Here is a 13490-nt window from a genome sequence, read left to right on the forward strand (position 1 = left end):
TGGCACAATTACACACAAGACAAACACTTTGAGTGAGTAGAAATACTTGATTGAATATAAAAAATATATTTTGCATTGTATAAATTCACTTTTTCACATCCTAAATGTATTTGTTAAATGTAAACAATGTTTGTAAATCCCAGGCTCTGAAGATGATCTCAATAAAGATCGAAACGTTGGCACGATAAGGAAAATGTTTTTCTGAAACCTACATCACACCAGACTGCATTTCACGATTTTTGTATAATTATCGATTAACGGTCACTAATCACCACACATACCATTGAAAGTTACATGCTAAGATTTATAGGAAAATGTGTATTTTAGATCCTTAGACAAAACATCTTAGCGATTTACGATCATGTTGTTCAACAAATGAGCCACGTTTATAAAATTACTTGAAACGTTTTCACTGATATTAAAGGAAATATTTACTAGAGCACATTCATTGGGTTCTTAGACGGTTGTATTTCCTCTATCGATTACTGTCAAATTTTGAAAATTATTATGATTCTACAACTTTTGGAGGATCAACGACCTCGACCGATCATGAGAAGTAGTCCTTACCCCACAAACGTTGCTAGACGTTGTTAGGATACTACCTCATGCGAGGTAAAGGCAAAAAGTGTATGGAATTATATGGCAAAAGGCGTGGTCAAGGAAAAAATGGATTTGTTGGCCGATAAAGGAGCCCATTTGAATTCTCTAGGCTCTCTGAACCCTACTGTTACCATAACAAAGGTCATATCCAAAAATGGATCCTCAAGGATTTCAAAACCTGTTGGTAAATAGCAGGCATGATGCACTCGAAGAATTTCATAGAATGGCTATCCGTAAGACTTACAAAGGAATTACTGGAAGGTAACCCCAACAGAACTAGGATTCTGGTTAGACTCCTGAAGAGTCACGTAAATTACATAGGAGTACAGTCAGAAGAAACACTACTTAACAGACAGATATTGCCCGAAGAAGGGGAGACTGCGGAACATGTTTTATGTATTCGTGAGGTTCTATGTGGGTGCAGATTTATGCAACTAGGAGTGAAAAAGCCACAAGGAAGACTCTGAACTAAGGAGCCGCTGGATAATGCTAAGGAAGGTGATTAACAACCTGAAACTGGCCAGTTTGAAACTGTTGATTAGGGAAGGAATTGTCACCTAAGTATTAATGGGATAAATATGTCAACATGCAGATCCATTAAGTATACTAGCCAGCACCTTGATAATAGCTACGTTGGGAGTTAGTATTAACAATCTGGTCATAAAGATCAAACAGAGAATCCAGTAATTTAAGCCTCCCGGTAGGAAATAAATTGTTATTATTTTTCAACAAAAAAAGACTACACCTTCTCTCATCAGAAAAATGTGGTATCACTCACCTTAGGAAGAATATAACTTTATGAATTATTAACTGAACAGCTTGAATTTGCATGCACATTTGAAATATACATCGTTATCTTAGGACACAATGAACCCTGCCATAATTTAAAATAAAATTCACCAAAATCAGTTAATTTCTTTAGTAGCGAATAATGCTCCGCCAGCAGGTGCTAATAGGAGGCTGAAACACAAAAGCCTCAAGATTCTCTACATACATTAACGAACTAATGAACTCTTAGTGTGCTATAGTGGCGCATTAGTGCTCTAGACATTATATATGTGTTAATTAATTATCTATTATCTGCACAGGGTGATTATTTATAAACTATCCCCTTTTTAATTCTTTTGCTTGGAAATAATTTTAAAAAATAGGAATAGTCTTTACATAACTTTTTTTACGTAGAATCTGAATCTGAAGTAAACAATTTTTTTTCAACATACCGTCCCAGAACTCAGGAACTTCTTTCTTCAAATGGGAAATTACCATTTTGAATACGGAATTAAATTCTAGGACTTTTGTGTTACCTTGAATACTTCTCTGAGTTGATTCATTGTTTACTCACAAATAAAAAAATTGAATTGTCACAATTGCAGATATTGGGATAATTCTAATTCTCATAAGACCAGATATGTGAAGTGCGAAATGAATTCCATAATAAGGGGGCGTCGAAGGCCGGGCACAGGTGTAGACACGGCGCTCATCACTGTAAGGTAAAGGTCCCGGGTTCGAATCCAACGGCCCTGCATTCGAACCCAACCTACTTACGAATGTTTTTTTTTTCAAAAACACCGGTACTTCAAGGGTTGATATGACCTCTGTTGTTGCGAACCCACGTTAAATAGTAATAATAATAATTATTCAGAAATCGTGAGATGCGGTCTGGTGTGATGTAGGTTTCAGAAAAACATTTTCTTTATCGAGCCAACGTTTCGATCTTTATTGAAATCATCTTCAAGGCCTGGGATTTACAAACATTGTTTACATTTACCAAATACATTTAGGAGGTGGAAAAGTGAATTTATACAATGCAAAATATATTTTTTATATTCAATCAAAGTATTTCTACTCACTGAAAGTGTTTGTCTTCTGGGTATTTGTGCCATTCTTGCGTGTCGTGTTGAGCGTGCCGGTGAGATTTTGCTGTTTTATGCTTATATACATTGGATTTTGAAGAGGTGGGGAAGGAAGTCGGTATAGAAAAGACATTTTTGTATAAGGCGTCGGCTTCTTTGAGGTGAAAAGAGCCGACGGAGGGAAACAATGTGTTGTTAATGTTTCGGCCAGATTATCCTTTCAGTATTATATACAAAGGGACAAATAGGAAAAGGAAAGCTAAATTGTTGGACAATAAGACTACGTGAAAAATATTTGAAGTGTGGAATGTAATGTAATGATATATGTGTGTTATCTATATTGAATTGATTAATGATATTGGCGTAGCTGCGACTGAGTTTACATGTATCTGTTCTGTAATTGATGCTGTGTTTATCTCTGTTGATATAAACCATTTCTAAGCAATTACGTTTATGTTTGTTTTGTTCTGTATGTAATATTTTTGGATTTTTGAAGTCGAAATTGTGTTGGTGTTCAAAATGGTGGGTAGCGAGTGCTGTAGGATTTTGCTTGGGTTTTTTGCAATCATAGATATGTTGCTTTACTCTCTTGTCCAGATAATGGGATGTAAGACCGATGTAAGTTGCCGAACAATTTAAACAGTACAAATACTTTGATTGAATATAAAAAATATATTTTGCATTGTATAAATTCACTTTTCCACATCCTAAATGTATTTGTTAAATGTAAACAATGTTTGTAAATCCCAGGCCCTGAAGATGATCTCAATAAAGATCGAAACGTTGACACTATAAAGAAATTTTTTTCTGAAACCTACATCACACTAGACCGCATGTCACGATTTCTGATTCATTATCGATTAACGGTCACTAATCACCACACAATAATAATAATAAAAAATATAATAGGATTTTGCTTTGTATGGAGATCGGTGCTGCCCAATTTAAAAATTTAATTTACTACGTTTAACTAAATAAATTTATTCAATTAATTAATTAATTGAGTAAATATATAATTAAGAATAAGTTGATAAAATAAAAAAATAATATTACCTTAATAAAGTTACTAGAAAGTAATGGAATTAGTCATTGGACATTGACATCACATTCAGATTGTACGTAAAAAATTATGTAAAGACCAGTTCTATTTTTGTAATTATTTGCAAGCAAAAGTAATAAAAGTGGGTAGTTATAAATAATCACCCGGTATATGTGTCTATTATCTATTATTATCTGTTATATATATTAATTTATCAGTTATTATCTAACAGAATTTGAGATTTCTATTACAACCTTATTATCTAATTAATCTTTTAGGTTAACGAATGTGAAGCACTTCGAAATTGTTTATTTGTTCTAATGTAATGCGTTATTATATGTGGTTGTCAGGTTTTTGTTTTAAAGTAAACCTGAACGCATTTGTAATATTGAGGGAAATTGGACTTCTTTTGTTTTCCTTTAAAGAGCCATCGTCCTTTTTTCCTAAGGTGGTTCTGCAGGGCCTTACCTCCATTAAAAGCCCTCGTCCCTGTTTTAGCACTGGGATCCCATTCCTGCAAATACAGTCACCATAATAAAACCAAAGAGCCCCTACTTTGTGTAACCCTTTCACGAAAGAGTCTGCTCTATCCATTCCATGGAGTTTATTGTTGAAAATATTCACTTTTAAGCCGAAACGTTTACCCCAGTATGCCGTGGCTGGATCAAAAACTCCTAGACCAATTGTCATTTGCCATATAATTTAAATAATGAGTTCGTTACGTAAATGTTGATTTAACTTGTATAAAGAATAATGTCAAAAAATATCTGTTCATAAATACGAGATGGTAATTCTTCACTTTGATGTTTTGGCTGTGCAATGTTCCATGCACTGTTGTTATTTACGCTTCGAAAAATCGTGGTATCAGCGTACGTCGTTACCAAACGGGTAGCGCAGAAGCTGACTTTATCACCAATAACTGATAACTGCAATTGATAACAGAATCAATATTTATTATATATTCTCTAAAGTGTAGTGCAACATTTATTAGAGTAAACATTTCAGTACGCGAATGATAGAAAATTGAAGATTCTGTTATAATATAATAGAAAAATTGACTATCATACAATAAACGTAAATAAGATAACAAATATTGACATTCTTTAATGCCGATCTGGCTCAGGAATATTTTGTTTTCACATCATAGCATTAAATGTAGCTATTCATAAAAAAAGGTAGATCAATTTGTTGCAAAGGGTCATGAAGATTTAATGTTAAAATGAGCCTAAGGTGCACGACCAATGTTGGATGTATGGGTTAATAATATGGCGGACCAAGACTTGCGGCTAAGACGATGGAACTAATAAGTTCTAAGTGACTATGTTCACTGGAAACTTGACAACGCCATTGCGCCCTTCGAAAAAAAATACTTAAGTATGCATGTGTAGTTTCGTTTGATACATGAAATGGAACATCATGGATTTTTCTTAAGATAAAGTTTAGATGTGTCGGATATTGGGACGGTTGGCTGAACCCCACACTTCCAGTGTCCATATCGGCTTAAGTATGGTGTTGTATAGCAGCCATTTATTTTTGAGAGGTAAGTCAGCGCGTTTGTCAAGAAGTTGTGCAAGAGTCCTGGATCCTGTCCTAACTTCTGGACGTTTCAATCGTGTGTGAGGATTCAACGACAAGCTTTCGTCGATATACAATCCGAGGGGCACCTGGTGCGCAGTTGAGAGGGGAATATTACTTAACTATACTGGAAGGGAAATCTTTTATTATATACAGAGAAATTTTCTGTGAAATTTCCTGATAGGGTCTGCGACAACTTGAAGTTTGGCATAGACGATGGTTTGATCAGACAAATACAACACGCTTCGCATCCTCGTCATTTTGCATCAGACAAAAACAGCGAGAGTAAAGCAAAATGTTGGAAAACGACTAAACTATATCTTGAAGAATATTGTACTCATTGGATAGATCCAGCCGTGAATTTGACAAAAAGAAACAGACCAAAAGGACGATTAAAAAATTCAAATCTTATGAAATTATTAATCTAAAGTAAAATGATGCCTCTTCTGAGGCAATTTTCTGTCACTCCTAGGCCAAAAATTAAATAAATTTTTAGCCATGGACACTTTCATTCAGATAATTCATCACTCGTTAATCATATCGCTTTATAATAAGACATAGTTTAAAGTGAATTAATTGAAGTTATTATTCTTTGTTTTTATCTTGGCTGTCAGCAATAGATACTAAGTGATAATCTGACTGGCGATTTCAATTTAGTTAATTATTGTGACTTTTTTTGGCATCCGATTCTAACAAATAACCAGTGGGAGATTATTAATGACTAGTATTTGAATAAAGATCTAGTAGTATAAAACAAATATTGATATAATAATAATAATAATAATTTTAACATTTATATGTAAAATTATGGATAGTTGAATTTACGTGATAATAGATACCCAACCATTTATCATCGACTAAACATCTTGAGTCATCGAGGCTTAATTTATATGCTTCGACTACGTTGATCGGTTGCTAATGCATTCAATTTAGGTAGACCTGTGGTGAACGCCATAAACTGATGCAATGTGGTATCAATAAATATTAAACTTGTATGTTATATTATTTGTTTTATTATTTATTCATCTATCAATCAAGAAGTGCATTTTTTAAAGATGTCCGGCTTCGGAGTGGAACCGTTTAAAAAAAATCGATAGGTCACAGACTACATTAGTTAGTATTAACATTTTATTACTAATCTAATTTCGTTAAAACCAGTCGATTTACAAGTACGTACGATGCTAATTACTTGTAATGTCGTCAATATACATCAGTTTTAATTAATTTTTTAAAGAGTAAATCTTCTTAAGGATTTTTTTCTTTCTTTTGTCGTAATAATACAGTCAAATATTTATATTGACATAGAAGATTACAATTATTGTGGGATGGTGGGAAATAAAATATAATATTAAATGCTAAATAAAATAATTTTTTATTCAAATGTCGGACTAAGTAAGAATTTAGAGTATTTAAATTAAGAAAAAATGCTTACTTTTTCAGATAAATTAATTAAAGTAGAACCGGCAATCATTCAATATTGGCCTTTTGTATTTCGTTTCGTTTAATTCATTGCCATCCCTAAAAAATTTCCAGAAGTCCTCTCCAATACAATTTCTGAGCATTTCGTTGTTATTTGTCATTGAATTAAATCAGAACCTGGCTGAGAGAAGTGAAATGTAATATTCGGCATCAACTTATTAAGGAAAGAAGATCAAAAAGAGTGAAATTTAGATTTTGTTAGTGATTCTCGGAAGGGATGGGTTTTGATGTAAGCTTTTGAGTAGTTATTATAACCATCAGTAACCCTGTATTTATTACATCCTGTTTGTTAACCATTGTACAGAATTTAAACTCAATAAATCCATTATATTTCCTGGTCCGATTATCCAAATAACTTCTTTCAATTAATTAATTTTTATATAAGGTATTGGTTGAAATGAAAATATTAGTGTCACGAGCGGGATTCGAACCCTCGACCTTCGGCTAAATACGCCATGGAGAGCTTCCGTGAAGATATACTTCGTTTTACTTATTAAATCCATTATATTTCGTATAACCTCTTTCAATTAATTAATCTTTATGTAAGGTATTAGTTGAAATGAAAAACTTTACGAGTGGGATTCGACCCACTAAAGAACAGCGGCGAAAAATGGCAAAAAGGACGGAAAATTCGAAAGGTAGGTTGAGATGGGAAGCGGGTTCGAATCCCGCTCGTGGCACTAACTTTTTCATTTTAACTAATACCTTATATAAGATTATCTAAACTTACTTTGCGATACCCCCATATTTATCCGAATTTCGTCTGTTTTATTTTATTTTTGCTCAATATTGAATACATTTTGTAATTACTAAAGTCTTCAATCGTGAATAAACATATGAAAATACATTAAGTGTATGTAATGACTTATCTGTAATTATAGGTTTTATGTAGATTTTAGAATTTTGACTGTCTTGTTCTTAGCACTGTTCGATAAATGGATGAGCCACTAATAAAAAATACAATAAAGTGGAAAGAAAGTTCAATATTCAATCCTTTTGAAAGAAGAATATGCAAGGTTGCTTTTTGTCTTAATTCCGGTTCACTGAGCTTTTCCTTCGCTTTTAAATATTGTTGAATGTCAACTTGTCTGTGTTTTCATCTGCCATCGCGTGACCCAGTTAGAAGCTTTCGGCCCTCGGGAATGAGGATGGAATAAATAACCCTGCCGACAGCTGACAGACCTTTGATCACCGGCCGAGCATCCGCAATTTACCCCCCCCCATCAAGTTTATTTTACCAGGGGTATTTTCCTTTTAAAAACGGCAATCGGCCTGTAAAACTAATAAAATTGACTTGAAAGGAAACATGTTTTTTTTTCATTTTAAAATTGAAGGGTATTCAAGATACAACGGTATTCATATTTATATTTGACAATGTAGCAGAATTCGAAAAAAAATTTTCTTTTTAAATTCAAGCCTTAACAATTATCAGTTACTTGAAAGTTAAGTTCCAGATATTCAATTAGAATATTGTTATTAGATTAAATTATTAGACTGATAACATTTTTTTATTTTGTATTTTATTCTACTTACTACTGTTGATTTACGTAAAATAAAATTAATAGTGATATTAAAAAATACAGTTTGATCACAACTTCATCCAGAAGTTTTAAATTATTTGCCTGTAAAACTAACAAAATTGTCTTGAATGGAAACATGTTTTTTTTTTCATTTTAAAATTGAAGGGGATTCAAGATACAGCCGTATTAATATTTGTATTTGACAATGTAGCAGAATTCGAAAAAATTCTTTCTTTTTAAATTCAAGTTTTAACAATTATCAGCTACTTGAATGTTAAGTTGCAGATATTCAATTAGAACAATTAAAACTATTGTTATCAGATTAAATTATTAGACTGATAACATTTTTTATTTCGCATTTTTCCTACTTAGTTCCGTTGATTTACGTAAAATAAAATTCATAGTGTTAATAGTGATATTAAAAATACAGTTTGATAACAACTTTATCCACAAGTTTTAAATTACTTTCTACATTGTAAAAAATTATATGCGTAAACTATGAAACATAATTAGCTTTTCTTCCAATTAAATTTTTAATTTGTACTGATAATGTTGACAATAATTATAGTACGTAATTTGTCATCCTGACACCATCTCCAATAAATTAGCAAAAGGGCGACATTTTTTCACGAACAAAAAAAATTGAGGGCGGAAAAACGGTAAAACCCTAAGCTTTTGGGATATAGGGAAGGCCGACGTTTTTTCCCATCGGCACAATTAAATTGTGAGCCTTATTACTCTTCCCTTATTGCTGGGGTGTAAGAAAACGAGAGGGTTTCGGACTTGGAAAGCGCATAAAAACCACAACCTCATTGGGTGCTCAAGGGAAAACAAAATTAGATTTCACTGCGACAGAAAAATACTGTCGGGCCGAGGGGGGGTTAATGAAATTATACATTCCGCCGAGAGGCAATATAAGTGAAGAGGGTGTAAAGAACTTGATTCATACCGATTATGGAGACTACTTTGCACACTGGATTTCTCAACAATCGCTATTACATATTTCCCTCTTCAACCACATTTGGTTTTCTCGAACATATTTACTTACTTGATATATCACGGTACTTAGTTTTCAAAGCTCTACCGTACAAGGACATTCCATCTCTCTTGATTTATCATCTAAGAGGTATCTTTTCCATATTCTTCTCAGTCGCTTATGTACCAATTGTGGGGCATGGAGTAATGTATTTGTGTCTTAATGTGATCTTGTAATTTAATGTGAAAACGTTTGTAAGCTCAAATGGTTAGAGCAGCGGCGTATTGAGCCGAAGGTCGTGAGTTCGAATCCCGTTAGTGGGACTAACTTTTTCATTTCAACCAAGTCCTTACATAAAAATAATAATATATATCTATGTTGAACTTACAGAATGTTTTCTACCCCTGAAACGAAAACATGTTTTTATTTATGATCTGTTTAGCAACCATATTAGGCGGTCTGTTTTCAGGCATATTTATTTTTAAAATTTATTTTATATCTAGATTTAAGGTGTAAACAAATATGTTATTCTTTTTAAATTCTAAATTTGAGTCTAAGTTTGAGATTTCGTGGGAAGTCAATATATATATATTTTTTGTAAAGAATCTTTACACTTTCCCTACAGGTTCATATTACTTGTTTGGGGGTCGCGCAGAGAAAAAAATTGTAGCTCAGGAGAAGGGGACGATTCAGACAAAAGTTGTAGATTAACTTATAATTTATAATTCGAAATATATCTATTGAGTAGTTTATTTGTGGCCGTTTTGATTAAGTAAACTTTATTATTTGGAGATCGTGAGATGTGATCTGGTGTGACGTAGGTTTCAGAAAAACATTTTCTTTATCGTGCCAACGTTTCGATCTTTATTGAGATCATCTTCAGAGCTCAAAGTGTTTGTTTTTTAGGTGTGTCATTGCTGTCTGTCATGTTGAGTGAAGATGATCTCAATAAAGGTCGAAACGTTGGCACGATAAAGAAAATGTTTTTCTAAAACCTACCTCCCACCAGACCGCATCTCACGATATCCAAATAATCTTTAATTAACGGTCACTAAACACCACAATTTACTATTTTAAATGTGTGGCGGTTTAGCGAGTAAATATTACCTGATTTATGAAATAATTGTGTAATATAAAAGGATATTACTTCGTTTTATTTATCCTTTATAAAACCGGCTACTAATGCTTTTGTTAATAAACTAATTATACAGAAATGTCCTAGCTTTTAGGTTTGATTGTTTTCTGTGATTCTAAGTGTTGCGAAGTAATAAGCAAAGCGTGAAAAACATGTTTGCAAAATTGTTTACATAATAATGGCACAAGTTTCCCTTTCGAATTGCATCTCGGTCAGTCGGCCCGTGATAAACATGGATAGGCCGAAGTTGTGACAGCCCTCTTATATCGGACTGGTCCGAGGCGTGTGACATTGTCGACAATTAACAGGGACACGTCCCCAGCACTGGCTCTTAGCTTGTTAGCGCTACGTCAAACTTATCGGATCCGACACGAGTCCACTCCTCCATTTAGGTGGATTACTGGAAAAGTTTGCCCTGCCGTGGACGGCTTCTTCATGTTTGACCCGTCCTAACGCTCGGACTACCCTCTTTTTCACTCTGCACACTTCGATCCGTTTTGACTTCAAATATCACATAAACAGTCGGAAAAACAACCGTGACGACGTGGAAATTTCCAAATGTCAACTTACGATTCGTTATGTTTGTACTCGTCTGAAGTGAACTTCTAAAATGGCATTAACAAGTATCGGCGAAATCATGCCATCAAAAATATTGGTTTCTGAAAATTGTATTGCTGGTAGTACAAAATAAACACGTTTAGTAAGAGTGCAGATATATAGATAATTATATATATATNGAGAGAGAGAGAGAGAGAGAGAGAGAGAGAGAGAGAGAGAGAGAGAGAAAGAGAGAGACATAGACAGAGAGAGAAAGCATTAGGGAAAAGGCAATTCGAGACGGAAATAGTAAAGAAATGTACTTACATTAAATCAGCAAGTTAGATTTAATAAATATATTTAATGAGCTATAATAATGACTTTTTTATACCGTGTAATACATATTTAAAAAAAATAAGACATGTACACCAGGGAAGTCACTAATAAACAACTTTATACTGATATCTGACGTAAATTTAATTTTTCTAATCGCGTTAATTTTTATTTTCCAAGTTACCCTCGATAAGGGTGAAATATGAGACGTTTTTATTTAGATTTTTTCGTTGCGTTTACCGAATCATGCAAACCTGTTTCCGTAATGGCCGTGAATACATTAAATCATCGGCATACATTTCCATGTGAAAACACTAAAATATGTTAACTCGGGTAAGGACGTGAATGGTCTGTGCTTGTGCACGTGTGAACGAGTGTGCGTGGAGGGTGCGAGCCGGTTTCGTGCTAACAATTTGCATGAGCAAGTTTGCCGGCCTCCCGAGTTGTTCTCAGTTTTAACCTATTGTTAACGTAAAATAGACTCTCACGAGGATTCTGACAACCTAACTCATCTCAACTTAGACTTTTTAAGTTTTTAATAAATTATTTAATGGAATGTGAACTCGCTATGAAACTTTACGTTTGTTCTGACGTTACGATTAATTTTGTCGGACGTGGGGTCGTCGAATTCCTTTCAGCAAAATAGATTCATCATCTATTAGAGAAATTTCAAAATCGTTGTTAAACTGAAAAAAGTTGTGCTTAAGGACATTGATTGAAATACTATGTGAATGTAAACGGGATTTTTAATTAAAAAGCGAATTCTATCGGCAGACAGTGTTGTCCGTTGTGTTTAGCTGTTGATTCCACTTTGTAACAAAGGTTACAGCTTATGAGCAAGAAAATTATTGTTTTACGAACTTAATTAACAAATAAGTTTAAAAGATATATGCAGGTGCCAAAAACGTAACTCCCCACTGTAAATAATAGGGGTATTCACGATCTTTGTGTTAACCCTGTTAAATATGTTAGGTCCTGTTAGATCGAGAAAAACATGACGTAGACTCGTACGAATAGGCTAGTTAACATCGCTCGATCTAACAGGTCAGGTCAATGTTAGGTGTTAGGTCGAAAATGTAGTCACATTGCTATCCGTTAGGACATAGGTAACCAAAATGGCAGCCATGAGTTTTACAGCTGTTCTTTGTTTGCACGTGTTTTATTCTTAAATACGCATTAATTAAATCATACCAATACATTTATATTGTAAATTTTGGACTTGTCCTTATATTCTCATTCATAATAGATACATCCCCTAAGCTATAAAGTTGTAGGTTGTTAGACGGTAGGATACAAGTTAGGTATTCGGCACGAATAGCATGTCATTTGTTAGTACTTTTCGAGTGCGTAGATACCACTTTGAATGAAAGAGTTGATTAATTTTTCTTTTTATTAACTTCTAGCACCTTACAATTTTACACAAAATAAAAGTTAACAAACAACAAGCCTTCAAGGACTGTTAGCTTTATTTTTGGTTCTATCAATCGACCGTGGGCAGTATTGCGGAAAAATTAACGGTTAACATGTATGCATATGTAAAGAAGGGGGCGTTCACGATTTACTGGACATTTCTCTATTCGAGTTAACATCTTACAAACATCGTGAAACCAACTATTAAAATGAGTTTGAACGGAATCTGAGAGTGCTAAACCTGCACGACAGTTCCATCAGAACTATGTTTTGCCAGTTACGCCGTTTTGAACCTCCATTGGATTACTGAACTTATTGTTTTTACAATTATTAACTTCAACAATAACAAAGTATTAAAGTAAAGTAAGATTATATTTTCGACAAATAACAGCGAATTGGTTCAAATGTGCTTGATTACCTAAATGCTTACTTTTATAGATCCATACGATTATTCCGAGATTGTGAAATGTCGTGTTGAGAGGACCGATACACAAGAATGACACATCTACACGGAAAACAAACACTTTGAGCCCTGAAGATGATCTTAATAAAGATCGAAACGTTGGCTCGATAAAGAAAATGGTTTTTTAAAACCGACGTCACACCAGACCGCATCTCAAGATCTCTGAATTATCATAGACTAACGGTCACTAAACACCACACGATCCATACAATATTAAAGTTCAATTGATAAAATAGTTTTTTATTTTAACACCAATTATTTTTAAATAGAGATATATTATTTATATATTATACAATTATTTATGCTTAATTTTTTATAGAAAAAATAAAAGATATTTAGTTCAGTCGTTACATAAAATATTAAATTTTTTCCAAATAAATCGAAATCGAATATAAAGTCTATGTTTAAAGAAATATATTGTTTCACGGAAAATGCATTTTTGTTAAATTGGCTCAGTGTTTAAGACAACTAGTTTACAATAAAACAAAATACCTCAGGCGTGAGCGAGGAAATGAAATGGAAGTAAAACACTGTAAAATGTTACCCGTGAACCCTGTGGCCTTGTTTCAG

Source organism: Cimex lectularius, unplaced genomic scaffold (assembly GCF_000648675.2).
Source record: "Cimex lectularius strain Harlan isolate CLEC.00 unplaced genomic scaffold, Clec_2.1 scaffold2, whole genome shotgun sequence".
NCBI lineage: Eukaryota > Metazoa > Arthropoda > Insecta > Hemiptera > Cimicidae > Cimex > Cimex lectularius.